General features: G+C 45.9%; 1 protein-coding gene across 5 annotated transcripts in view; it reads right to left on the bottom strand.

Annotated features, from left to right (window-relative positions):
- Positions 1 to 3,940, bottom strand: part of cep295 (centrosomal protein 295) — a 191,908-nt gene extending 187,968 nt beyond the window's left edge. For 3 of the 5 annotated variants that reach the window (XM_068033994.1, XM_068033997.1, XM_068033998.1), the window contains exon 1: positions 3,869 to 3,940. The gene's annotated coding sequence lies outside the window, so the exon portion shown is untranslated. Of the gene's footprint in view, positions 1 to 3,733; positions 3,820 to 3,868 lie in introns of those variants that run through there. The other 2 variants (XM_068033995.1, XM_068033996.1) reach the window with 2 other exon arrangements.
- Positions 3,941 to 13,132: the final 9,192 nt, after the last annotated feature.

The following is a 13,132-nucleotide window of genomic DNA, read 5'->3' as shown; positions in this document are numbered from 1 at the left end:
TTGACCCGGGTCGCTGGAGCTGTGAGGCTGCGGTGCTAACCACTGCGCCACCCTGTATCTGGTACCTCGCCTGTATCTAGTCCGGATTTGAAGATAATCTTCAGTGCATTCACTATTTCCTCCCTGGCTTCCTTTAACGACCTGGGATGCAATCCATTCGGTCCTGGCGATTTATCCACTTTCAAGGATGTCAGATCCTCTAGTAATTCCTCTCATTATGCTGATCATATCTAATATTTCACACTCCTCCTCTTTAACTACAATGTCTGCACAACCCTCTCCTTTGTGAAGACAGAGACAAAAAACCCTTTAAGAACCCTGCCCGCATCTTCGGCATCCATGCATACGTTCCATTGTACATCTCTGATAGGCCCTACCCTTTCCTTAGCTTTCCTCTTGCTCTTAATGCACTGATCAAACATCTTTGTGTTTTCCTTGATTTTACCTGCCAATAATTTTTCATGTCCTCCCTTTGCTTTTCTAATTTCCTTTTTTACTTTACCCGTGCACTTTCTAGACTCCTCTAGGCTTTCTGAGGTATTAAGATATTTGTGACCGTCATAAGCTTTCTTTTTCTGCTTTTAACTCACCCTGTAAGCTTCTAGATAACCGGGGGGGGCTCTAGATTTGGCAGTACCACCCTTAATCTTTGTGGGGACTTGCCTACACTGTGCCTGTAGTATCTCACTTTTGAATGCGTCCCACTGGTTTTCCTTCAAGTATCTGTATCCAGTCCACTTTTACCAGGTCATCTCTCAGTTTTGTAAAATTTACCTTCCCCCAACTTAGAACCTTTGCTCCTATTTTATCTTTGTCCTTTCCCATGATTATGCTAAAACTAACTGGATTATGGTCATTATCTCCAAAATGGTCACTCACTGTTACTTTAACCACTTGCCCAGCTTCATTACCGAAGACTAAATCTAGAATTGCGCCCCTCTCGTTGGGCTTGTTACGTGCTGGCTAAAAAAAGTTCTCTTGAATACAGTTCAAAATTTTGTCCCCTCTGTGCCCTTCACACTGTTTGCATCCCAGTTGATATTGGGGTAGGTGAAATTCTCAACTATTGCCCTATAGTTTTTGCACTCAAATTTGCCTACATAAGAAACCATAAGATAATAGGTGGGGTCAGAGTAAGAGAAAATGAAATAAGGCCTAAATTGGGTTTATAGTTATAGTGGATGGATTTCCTTCCTGCCTGTCCAGTGGCACAGTGAAGGGAGAAATAATGAACAGGACACCACCTGGCCAGGTGTCTTTCTTGATAAAGACAACGGCCAGTGCTAAAGGATTCCAAGAGGCTCAAGCGATCATGATGTTCTGGACCAATGGCATACCACACCATATTGCATGGACTACGAATGTTGGTATACTAGCTACGGATAAAATAGCAAGGGAAGGAGGGTCCCTTCAAGCCTTAGTCAGCAACCCACCTAGGAGAGGGAAACTCTGAATCCAAACCTACGGCATGGTGACCTTGCTGCCGCCGTCCCAGTTCACTCAGCCACGACAGATGAGCTCCAGGCTTAAGAGGGTGGGGTCAGTCAGTGCAAACTGTACTCCACCTTAAAGCACCACTGGGTTTATAGTGCATGTATGTAAACGCATGGAGTGTGGTAAAGAAGGTTGGTGAGTGGTGCCAGAGAACTGTAGAATTGCAAATATGTTACACCCTTGTGTAAAAAAAAAAAATAGGACGCAAGGATAAGCCCAGCAATTGCAGGCCAGTTTAACTTCAATGGTGGGAAAGCTTTCAGAAACAATGATTAGGGACAAAATTAAACACAAGTCACTTGGACAAATATAATTAAAGGAAAGGAAAGCTAGCACGCATTTGTGACGGGCAAAGTGTTTAATTTGCGCTTTTTGATGAGGTTACAGAGGATTGATGAGGGTCATGCAGTTGATGTTGCGTACATGGAGTTCCAAAAGGTGTTTGATAAAATGCCACATAACGGCACAGATGGCACAGTGGTTAGCACCGCAGCCTCACAGCTCCAGCGACCCGGGTTCAATTCTGGGTACTGCCTGTGTGGAGTTTGCAAGTTCTCCCTGTGTCTGCGTGGGTTTTCTCCGGATGCTCCGGTTTCCTCCCACATGCCAAAGACTTGCAGGTTGATAGGTAAATTGGCCATTATAAATTGCCCCTAGTATAGGTAGGTGGTAGGGAAATATAGGGACAGGTGGGGATGTGGTAGGAATATGGGATTAGTGTAGGATTAGTATAAATGGGTGGTTGATGGTCGGCACAGACTCGGTGGGCCGAAGGGCCTGTTTCAGTGCTGTATCTCTAAACTAAACTATAACAGGCTTGTCAGCAATGTTGAAGCCCATGGAATAAAGGGGTTAATTGGGTTGCCCAGGAGTCAGTATTAGGAACGCCGCTTTTCTTCATCTTTTATTAACAATAGACATAAATTTAAAATTTGCAGATGACACAAAATTTGGAAGTATTGCAAACAGTGGAGGAGAGTGATAGACTTCAAGAGGACAGACAGGTTAGTTGAATGGACAGACACATCACAGATGAAATTTAATGCAGAGAAGTGTGAAGTGGTACATTTTGATAGGAAAAACAACAAAAGGCAATATAAAATAAAGAATACAATTCTAGGAGCAGAGAGACCTGGGGGTACATATGCACAAATCATTGAAGGTGGAAAGGGACGTTAAGAAAGCAGTTATGGCATACAGGATCTTGGGCTTCATAAATTGAGGCATAGAGCACAAAAGCAAGGATATTACAATGAACCTTTATAAAACACTGGTTCAGCCTCAACTGGAGTACTGTATCCAACTGTGGGCACCACACCTTTAGGAAGGATGTGAAGGCATTGGAGAGGGTGCAGAAGAGATTCACAAGGATGGCTCCAGGGACGAGAGACTTCAATTACATGGACAGATTGGAGAGCTGGGGTTGTTCTCCTTAAGAGAAGGTTGAGAGAAGATTTGATAGGTGTTCAAAATCATAAGGGGTCTGGATAGAGTAGATAGGGAGAAACTGTTCCCATTGTTGGAAAGAACCACCAGAGGCCAGATTTAAAGTGACTAGCAAATGAACCAGTGGCAACATGGAGGAAATTTTTTTTAATGCAGCAAATGGTTAGGATCTGGAATACACTGCCTTACAGTGTGGTGGGTACATATTCAATCTTGGTTTTCAAAAGGGAATTGGATAATTATCTGAAAAGAAAAGATTTGCAGGGCTAAGGGAAAAAGGCAGGGGAGTGGGAATAGCTAAATTGCACTCAGAGAGATGGCATGGATGCAATGAGCCAAATGGCCTCCTTTTGTTCTGTAACCATTCTATAAAAATAAAACGATGGATACAATAGTGACCAACCTACCAACAGCACGAGTGGGGGGAAATTCTGAGAGTAAAGATGCAATTTCCCAAAACAATAAAAGGAACATTTATACAACCCAATCGAGACAATTTGGATCAAATTTAGTGGAGTAAACTTCAAACTAACTCACTTTTTTTTTAAAGCTTTTAAACGGTAAGCAGTAACACGATTTTAGGTTGCCCCCAAAAATCTAACTTTACCACATTTTAAAACATTAGTTATTAGGGAATTTCGCAACCTCAAAAAGGATCAACTGGGTATCACCGCATGGTGGACATTTTTGTTCAGTCTGTTAAAAAATCAACGCGTCCAACACAGGATCCGCACAGTGAAAAAAACATTTCAGCTCGTCAATGCACCAACACAACTGAAGGAAGAAGCTTAACCTGAAACTCGTTCTACAGCAACAACAAAAATACTCGGACGGATTTGTTAGGACCTGCGCTTCACAATCGAGCAGCTCGGTAAATAAAATCGGCCTTCTGCCGATCCGCAGCAAGGACCACTGGTACTGAACCTACCTGGATGAGAGCACCCTCCCAAATCCCGCCGCGACCGTTGGTTGACAGCGCGAGCCGCAACTCCCAGCGGACATTTAATAACTGCGCATTGTGACATCACTTCCGCGATTCAAACTAAGCGCCAACCAAATCTGAGCCGCGCGAGTGGTAGAATGGAAGGACGTAACGGAGAGAGAGACAGAGGGAATCCAGATCATAGACCACATCGAGAGACAATCAAGATCACAGAGAGAGATATTCCAGATCAGAGAGAAACAATCCAGATCAGAGAGAAACAATCCAGATCACAGTGAGAGACAAACCAGATCACAGACACATACCCTGAGAACTCCTGTAATGATATCCTGGAGCTGAGATGATTGGCCTCCAGCAACCACAATCATCTTCCTTTGTGCTAAGTATGAATCCAACCTGTGGAGCGTTTTCCCATTGATTTCAATTTTGCTAGGGCCCTTTGATGCCATACTCAGTCAAATACTGCCTTAATAGCAAGGGTATCAGTAATAGTTCACTAATGTCCTTTAGGGAAGGAAACATACAATTTTACCTGATCTTGCTTATATATGACTCCAACCGCATTCCAATGTTGTTGACTCATCAACACCCTCTGAAGTGCTGCTCAAGTATCAGACTGCTAGAAAAAGAATCAATAATCAAAATAGATGGACCAGTCAGCTGCAAACTAGGCATCGAATCAGGATACGACAATGGCACACAGCCCTGGGAACTAGTACTAAACTTGGAAGAGCTGTTGCACAGACAAGTCTTCAGGGTGGTGCCCTTGGTCCCAACCACCTTCAGCTGTTTCATTAATGACCTTTCCTCCAACATAAGGTCAGAAGTGGGGCTGTTTGTACAGTGCTCAGTACCATTTGCAACTCCTCAGATATTGAAACAGCCCATGCCCACCCACAATCAGCAAGACCTGGATAACATTCAGGCTTGAGCTGATAAATAGCAAGCAACATACATATCACACAAGGCAATGACCATCTCCCACAAGAGAGAATCTGACCTTCTCCCCTTGACATTGAATGGTATTACCATCACTGAATCCCCCACCAATAGCATCCTGGGGGTTACCATTGACCAGAAACTTAATTGGACCAGTCATATAAATACTGTGGCTACAAGAGCTAAGTCAGAGGCTAGGAATTCTGCAACAAAAAACTTTTCTGACTCCCTAAATCCTGTCCACCATCTACAAGGCACAAGTAAAGAGTGCAGTGGAATACTCTGCACTTATCAGGATGAGTACAGTTCCAACAATACTCAAGAACAATACATCATCCAAGACAAAGCAGCGCCCCATTCACCACCTTAAACATTCACTCTCTTCACCACCAGCACACAGTGGCAGCAGTGTGTACTATCTACAAGGTGCACTGCATCAACATGTCAAGCCTCCTTCAACAGCACCTTCCAAATCTGTGACCTCTACCAACTAGAAGGACAAGGGCAGCAGACACATGGGAACACCACCGCTTCCAAGTCACACAGTATCCTGACTTGGAACTATATCGCGGTTCCTTCAGTCTCTCTCTCTCTTTATTCATGTAGCATCCTTGTTGACTTAGAGTTGTTAATCATGGCTTATGCCATGATATCACTATGGGGCACAGCAAGAAGGTAGGCCCCAAGAACTACCTCAGCAGGTATTGAACCCCTGCTGTTGGTGCTACTGTGCACCACATTCTAGCCAACTGGGCTTCTAGCCCCCACCCCACCCTTCCTTCATTGTCACTGGGTCAAAATCCTGGAATTCCCTCCATAACAGCACTGTTTGTATACCTACACCACAGTTTGCTGAGGTAGCTCACCACCACCTTCTCAATAGTAATTAACGATAGAAAATAAATGCTGGCCTTGCCAGCAAAGCCCACATCCCAAGAACAAATAATATAAAAAAGTAAGGTTTTTATGAAAATCATGATCACTTTTACTGCTACCAGCCTTTTATTTCTAGATGTTTTTAAAAAGTGAATTCAAATTCTCGAAGATTGAAACTCACAAGTGATGAATGGTGTTTATTTGGAGCTTAAGAAAGTGTTTGATAAGGTTCTTTCTTTTGGGCCTCCTTATCTCGAGAGACAATGGATACGCGCCTGGAGGTGGTCAGTGGTTTGTGAAGCAGCGCCTGGAGTGGCTATAAAGGCCAATTCTGGAGTGACAGGCTCTTCCACAGGTGCTGCAGAGAAATTTGTTTGTTGGGGCTGTTGCACAGTTGGCTCTCCCCTTGCGCCTCTGTCTTTTTTCCTGCCAACTACTAAGTCTCTTTGACTCGCCACAATTTAGCCCTGTCTTTATGGCTGCCCGCCAGCTCTGGCGAATGCTGGCAACTGACTCCCACGACTTGTGATCAATGTCACACGATTTCATGTCGCGTTTGCAGACGTCTTTATAACGGAGACATGGACGGCCGGTGGGTCTGATACCAGTGGCGAGCTCGCTGTACAATGTGTCTTTGGGGATCCTGCCATCTTCCATGCGGCTCACATGGCCAAGCCATCTCAAGCGCCGCTGACTCAGTAGTGTGTATAAGCTGGGGATGTTGGCCGCTTCAAGGACTTCTGTGTTGGAGATATAGTCCTGCCACCTGATGCCAAGTATTCTCCGAAGGCAGCGAAGATGGAATGAATTGAGACGTCGCTCTTGGCTGGCATACGTTGTCCAGGCCTCGCTGCCGTAGAGCAAGGTACTGAGGACACAGGCCTGATACACTCGGACTTTTGTGTTCCGTGTCAGTGCGCCATTTTCCCACACTCTCTTGGCCAGTCTGAACATAGCAGTGGAAGCCTTACCCATGCGCTTGTTGATTTCTGCATCTAGAGACAGGTTACTGGTGATAGTTGAGCCTAGGTAGGTGAACTCTTGAACCACTTCCAGAGCGTGGTCGCCAATATTGATGGATGGAGCATTTCTGACATCCTGCCCCATGATGTTCGTTTTCTTGAGGCTGATGGTTAGGCCAAATTCATTTGATTCATTTGATAAGGTACCACATTAAAAGCTAGTTAACAAAATTGAGGCTTATGGAATAGGAGAGTGAGTGTCCAATTGGATAAAAAAAAATTGGCTTAAGGACAGAAAACAGCAAGTCGTAGTTAATGGTTGTTTTTCAGACTGGAGGATGGTGGGCAGTGATGTTCAAGGGTCAGTGCTGGGACCACTGCTTTTTATGCTATATATAACTGTCTTGGATCTTGGAATACAGAGTAAACTTTCAAAATTTGCTGATGACACCAAACTTGGATATGTGGCAAACAGTGAGGATGATATGAACCGCCTGCAACAGGACATAGATAGGATAACAGAATGAGCAGACAGGTGGCAGATGGAATTTAATACTGACATGTGTGAGGTAATGAATTTTGGCAGAAGGAATAGGAAAAGACACTATATACTTAATGGCACAGTTCTAAAGAGTGCAGGAACAGAGGAACCTGCGGGTGTATGTGCATTGATCTTTGAAGATGGCAGGACATTTGAGAGTGGTAAGTAAAGTGTATTGGATCTTGGGATTCATAAATAGAGGCATTGAGTACAAAAGCATGGAAGTTATGCCGAACCTTATAAAGCACTGGTTATGCCCCAACTGGAGTACTGCATCCAGTTCTAGTCACCAGACTTTAGGAATGATGTGAAGGTCATTGACAGGGTGCAGAGAAGATTTACCAGAATGGTTCCAAGGATGGGGGATTTTAGTTACAAGATTAGGTTGGAAAAGCTATAGGTTGTTCTCCTTAGAACAAAAGAGATTGAGGGGAGATTTAATAGAGGACTACAAGATTATGACAGGCTTGGATAAGTTAGGTAGGGAAAAACTGTTCCATTAACTAATGGTACAAGGACTAGGGGACACAGATTGAAGGTTTTGAGCAAGAAATGCAGGGGGAATATGAGGAAGCACTTTTTTATGCAGTGGGTGGTAATGACCTGGAACCTGCTGCCTATAAGGGTGGTGGAAGTAGAGGCAATCAATAACTTCAAGAAGAAATTGGATGGCCACTTGAAGGAAATAGATTTGTAGGGCTACAGAGATCAAGCAGGGGAGTGGGACTGACTGGATAGCTCTGTGGAGAGCTGGCATGGACTTGATGGACTTCTGTGCCATAACTGGCTCTATGACTCTACTTGGGTTATTAGTCCAGGGCTCTGGATTACTAGTCCAGTATCACAATGCTACTGTAGTCCATGTGTCAATTATTCAAATGTTTCTAATAGTTGTCTCCTCTTCTGCTTGGACCAATCAGGATGGCACCCCCAGTGTCTTCAAACCAAATCAAAATAATTTAACAAAAGTGGCCCCTCTTTAAAAGGGCATAGACAATAAACACCCAATTATAAATAAAATATAGGAAACTCAAAAAAGTTAGGCGGCGCAGTGGAGCACCACAGCCTCACAGCTGTAGCGACCCGGGTTCAATTCTGGGTACTGTCTGTGTGTAGTTTGCAACTTCTCCCTGTGACCGTGTGGGTTTTCGCCGGGTGCTCCGGTTTCCTCCCACAGCCAAAGACTTGCAGGTTGATAGGTAAATTGGCCATTATAAATTGCCCCTAGTATAGGTAGGAGGTGGGGATGTGGTAGGAATGTAGGATTAGTATAAATGAGTGGTTGATGGTCAGCACAGATTCAGTGGGCCAAAGGGCCTGTTTCAGTGCTGTATCTCGAAATAAATAAAATAATACTGTTTCAACAAAAACTTATATTTATATAACACCTTTAAAGTGTAAAATGCCCCCAGGCGTTTCACAGGAGTATTATAAAACAACATGTTACACCGAGTCACATAAGGAGATATTGGGCTGAATTTATTGAGCCTGTCATGGTTCTCGGCAGGGGACCCAGATGTGGGTGCCATCGCTGCCTGTGAAACATGCGTCGGCTGACCGTGATCACATGGTGTGCAGCCACTTTACATAAAGGAGGTGCGGGACATGTCCGATCACACAACAGGGGCATGCCCTGAAGCGGTGAATGCAGCGTCAAATGACTGCAATGCAAATGTTGGCACCATATTTAAAGCACTCCCAGCCCTGCTTGTAATGCTGACTTTTACTGAATGAACAATTCTGGATTGCTGGTGGACCGGTGAGCAGCCATTGGAACTCCTGAGCGCCCCCACCCGGTGAAGGAGGTACGATTCTTACCATACAGCAGGAACGACTCAGCACTATGGCTGAGGCAAGACACCGGGTGGCCCATGGTTTAGCGATGTATTCCTGGCGATTCTCCTCTAAGCTGCAAGGGAAAGGCTTCTTTCCAAGGGATGGCAAGGCGAGGAACTCCTGCCTGACCAAGCAAGCTTGGATGGAGATCGCAGAGGTGGTCAGCAGCCGTGGGGTCACCCAACGCAACTGGGTCCAGTGCAGGAAGAGAGTCAATGACCTTCTTCATTCTGCCAAGGTGAGTGCTCCTCTTTGGGGCTTGCATGTGGCTACATGGGAGGCAGCGTGACATGGGGAGGAAGTCACCACAAAAGTGATGGCAAGGAGGTTTGGCATCGTCACATCCTGCCAGATGCAATGACTGCATTTCGGTGACAGGCCACTTTCTTTCACACCTCAGTCCCATGACCACCCCTCAGAGCAGACGTGGGGAGGAGCCATGTTGGAAACCCCAGCAGGGTTCAAGGGGCTGTCACTAGCAGAACTGTTCTGTTTCTCTGCCTGCAAAGTCTTGCTATGTCCTGTTTCCACTTGCAGTGGTTGTGAATTTCAAATGGTTGTAACTGGTCTCAACTGATTTAAACTGGGTTAACTGGCAAGTAGAACTGGAAGCCTGAAATAAAAGGAAAATACTGCAGATGTTGTAAATCTGAAATAAAAACAGTAAATGCTGAAAATACTCAGTTGGTCTGGCAGCATCTGTGGAGAGAGAAGCGGAGTTAACGTTTCAGGTCAGTGACCTTTAATCAGAACTGCCAAAGGTTAGAAATGTAATAGGTTTTAAGCAAATAAAGCAGGGGTGGGGCAAGAGTTAACAAAAAAGGAAGGTGTTGATAGGACAGGGTCACAGAGAATAACTGACAAGAAGGGCATGGAGTGAAGGCAAATGGTATGTTAATGATGTGCTGAAAGACAAAGAGGGTGTAGAGAGGGTGTTAATTGACAGATAAATGGGGGCCCTGGCCCAAAGCACAAATATGAAAAAAAGTGGGCAGGCACATGGTAAAAAAAAATGATGAAACAAACTAAAATAAAATAAAAAGAAAAAATAACTGAAAATAAAATGGGGGCCCATCATGCTCTGAAATTATTGAACTCAGTGTTCAGTCTGGCAGACTGTAGTGTGCCTAATCGGTAAATTAGGTGCTGTTCCTCGAGCTTGCGTTGTTGTTCACTTGAACACTGCAGCAAGCCCAGGACATATATGTGGGCATGAAAGCAGGGGGCATTGTTGAAATGACAAGCAACAAGAAGCTCGGAGTCATGCTTCCGGAATGAGTGGAGGTGTTCCGCAAAGCGGTCACCCAATCTGCGTTTGGTCTCCCCAATGTAGGGGAGACCACATTGTGAGCAGCGAGTACACTAAACTGAAAGAAGTACAAGTAAATTGCTGCTTCACCTGAAAGGAGTATTTGGGGCCTTGGATAGTGAGGACAGAGGAGGTAAAAGGGCAGGTATTACACTTCCTGCGATTGCATGGGAAGGGGACGAGGTTTTGGGGGTAATGGAGGAGAGGACCAGGTGTCGCAGAGGGAAAGATCCTTTCGGAATGCTGACAGGGGAGGGGAGGTGAAGTTGCGTTTGGTTGTGGCATCACGCTGGACGTGGCGGAAATGGCAGAGGATGATCCTTTGGATGTGGAGGCTGGTGGGATGGAAAGTGAGGACAAGGGGAACCCTGTCGTGGTTCTGGGCGGCAGGGAAAAGGGTGAGGGTAGAGGTTCAGGAAATGGGTCGAACACGGTTGAGGGCCCTATCAACCACAGTGGGGAACAATCCTCGGTTGAGGAAAAAGGAAGACATATCAGAAGTGCTGTCGTGGAAGGTTGCATCATCAGAGCAGATGCATCGGAGACGGAGAAACTGGGAGAATGGAACGGAGTCCTTACAGGAGTCAGGGTATGAAGAAGTGCAGTCGAGGTAGCTGTGGGAGTCAGTGGGCTTATAATGAATATTAGTGGACAGCCTATCCCCAGAGATGGAGATAGCAAAGTCGAGGAAGGGAAGAGAAGTGTCGGAGATGGACCATGTAAAGGTGAGAGAAGGGTGGAAATTGGAAGCAAAGTTGAGAAAGTTTTCCAGTTCCGGGCAGGACCGGAAATGGTACCAATATAGTCATCATTGTACCAGAAAAATAGTTGGGGGAGGGGGCCTGAGTAGGACTGGAACAAGGAATGGTCGACATATCCCACAAAAAGACAGGCATAACTAGGACCCATGCGGGTACCCATAGCAACACCTTTTACTTGAAGGAAGTGATTGGAGTTGAAGGAGAAGTTGTTCAATGTGAGAACAAGTTCAGCCAGGCAGAGGAGGGTGATGGTGGATGGGGACTGTTTGGGCCTTTGTTCAAGGAAGAAGCAGAGAGCCCTCAAACTGTCCTGGTGGGGGATGGAGGCTTATAGAGATTGGACGTCCATCGTGAAGAGGAGGTGGTTGGGGCCAGGAAACTGGAAATTGTCAAAATGACATAGGGTGTCAGAAGAGTCACAGATGTAGGTGGGAAGAGACTGGACCAGGGCAGAAAAGATAGAGCCAAGATAGGAAGAAATAAGTTCAGTGGGGCAGGAACAGGCTGAGACAATGGGTCTGCCAGGACAGTCCGGTTTTTGGATTTTAGGTAGGAGGTATAAGTGAGCTGTCTGGGACTATGAGGTTGGAAGCTGTAGAGGGAAGATCTCCAGAGGAGATGAGGTCAGAGACAGTCCTGTGGACAGTAGCTTTATGTTCGGTGGTGGGGTCATGGTCCAGGGGGAGGTAGGAAGAAGTTTCTGAGAGTTAGCACTAAGCCTCTGCAAGGTAGAGGTAGAAGCCTGTTGGGATTCCAGTTGTCCATTGTAGGCAGCCTTTTCCAGCCAATTTAAACTGGAACTAGTTCAACTTTACTGTTACCAGTTGAGGTGTTAAATCTGGATCCAGTTATCAGAGTGTACTTTTGAGTTGGAACCTGTTGGAGTGGGCCAGGATTTTATCCGGGCAATGGGGGTCAACTTGCAGCAAAAGCACTGGTGGTTTCCCGCGTCACCCCTTTTGTGGGAGCCCAGCCGAATCAAATGCTAATTAGGCACTTAACTGGATAGCGGCGGGCCTTGCACAGGCTCAAGGACCCTGACAACGGAGCATCCGACCCTCTGAGAGCTACCGGCCAATCAGAGGCTGGCTGCCTTTTAACTGAGCAGCGGAAGCGGTGACTGCTGCCAGTGGAGCACCCACCCTTAGCCCAGGAGCGGTGCTGAACCCAGGTCACAGGAAAGGGAATTAAGCTGTTATATGAAAAGGAAGGATGTGCAGGGTTACAGAGAGAAGGCGGGTGAATGGCACTAAGTGAATTGCTCTTTCGGAGAGCCAGTGCGGACACGATGGGCCGAATGATTTCCTTCTGTGCTGTGACAATTCTATGATTCTGTGAAATCAGGGCGGGAGTGGTCTCGCGGGGAGGGGTGTGTACGTGGGGGTCGGCAGCAAGGGTGGGGGGAGCTCTCAGTGGGGCACCCCCTTTCCGGTGCCAGGTCCCTCATTCAGAACCTCTGCCCCTTACCTTAAATCTATGCCCCCTGGTTATTAACACTTCCACTAAGGGATAAAGTTCCATCCTATTCACCCTATCTATGCCCCTCATAATTTTGTATACCTTAATCAGGTCCCCCCTCAGCCTTCTCTGCTCCAAGGAAAACAACCCTAGCCTATCCAGTCTTTCTTCATAACTGAAATGCTCCAGCCCAGGCAACATCCAGGTGAATCTCCTCTGCACCCTCTCCAGTGCAACCACATCCTTCCTATAGTGGGGCAACCAGAACTGTACACAGTACGCCAGCTGTGGCTGAACTAGCGTTTTATACAGCTCCATCATAACCTCCCTGCTCTTATATTCTATATCTTGGCTAATAAAAGCAAGTATCCCATATGCCTTCCTAACCACCTTATCACTGCTGCCTCCAGTGATCTATGGACAAGTACACCAAGGTCCCTCTGTACTTCCTAGGGTCTAACCATCCATTGTATATTCCCTTGCCTTGTTAGTCCTCCCAAAATGCATCACCTCACACTTCTCAGGATTAAATTCCATTTGCCACTGCTCTACCCATCTTACCAGCCC

Source organism: Heterodontus francisci, chromosome 6, assembly GCF_036365525.1.
Source record: "Heterodontus francisci isolate sHetFra1 chromosome 6, sHetFra1.hap1, whole genome shotgun sequence".
Classification (NCBI taxonomy): Eukaryota; Metazoa; Chordata; class Chondrichthyes; order Heterodontiformes; family Heterodontidae; genus Heterodontus; species Heterodontus francisci.
This window is presented reverse-complemented; position numbering and strand designations above follow the sequence as displayed.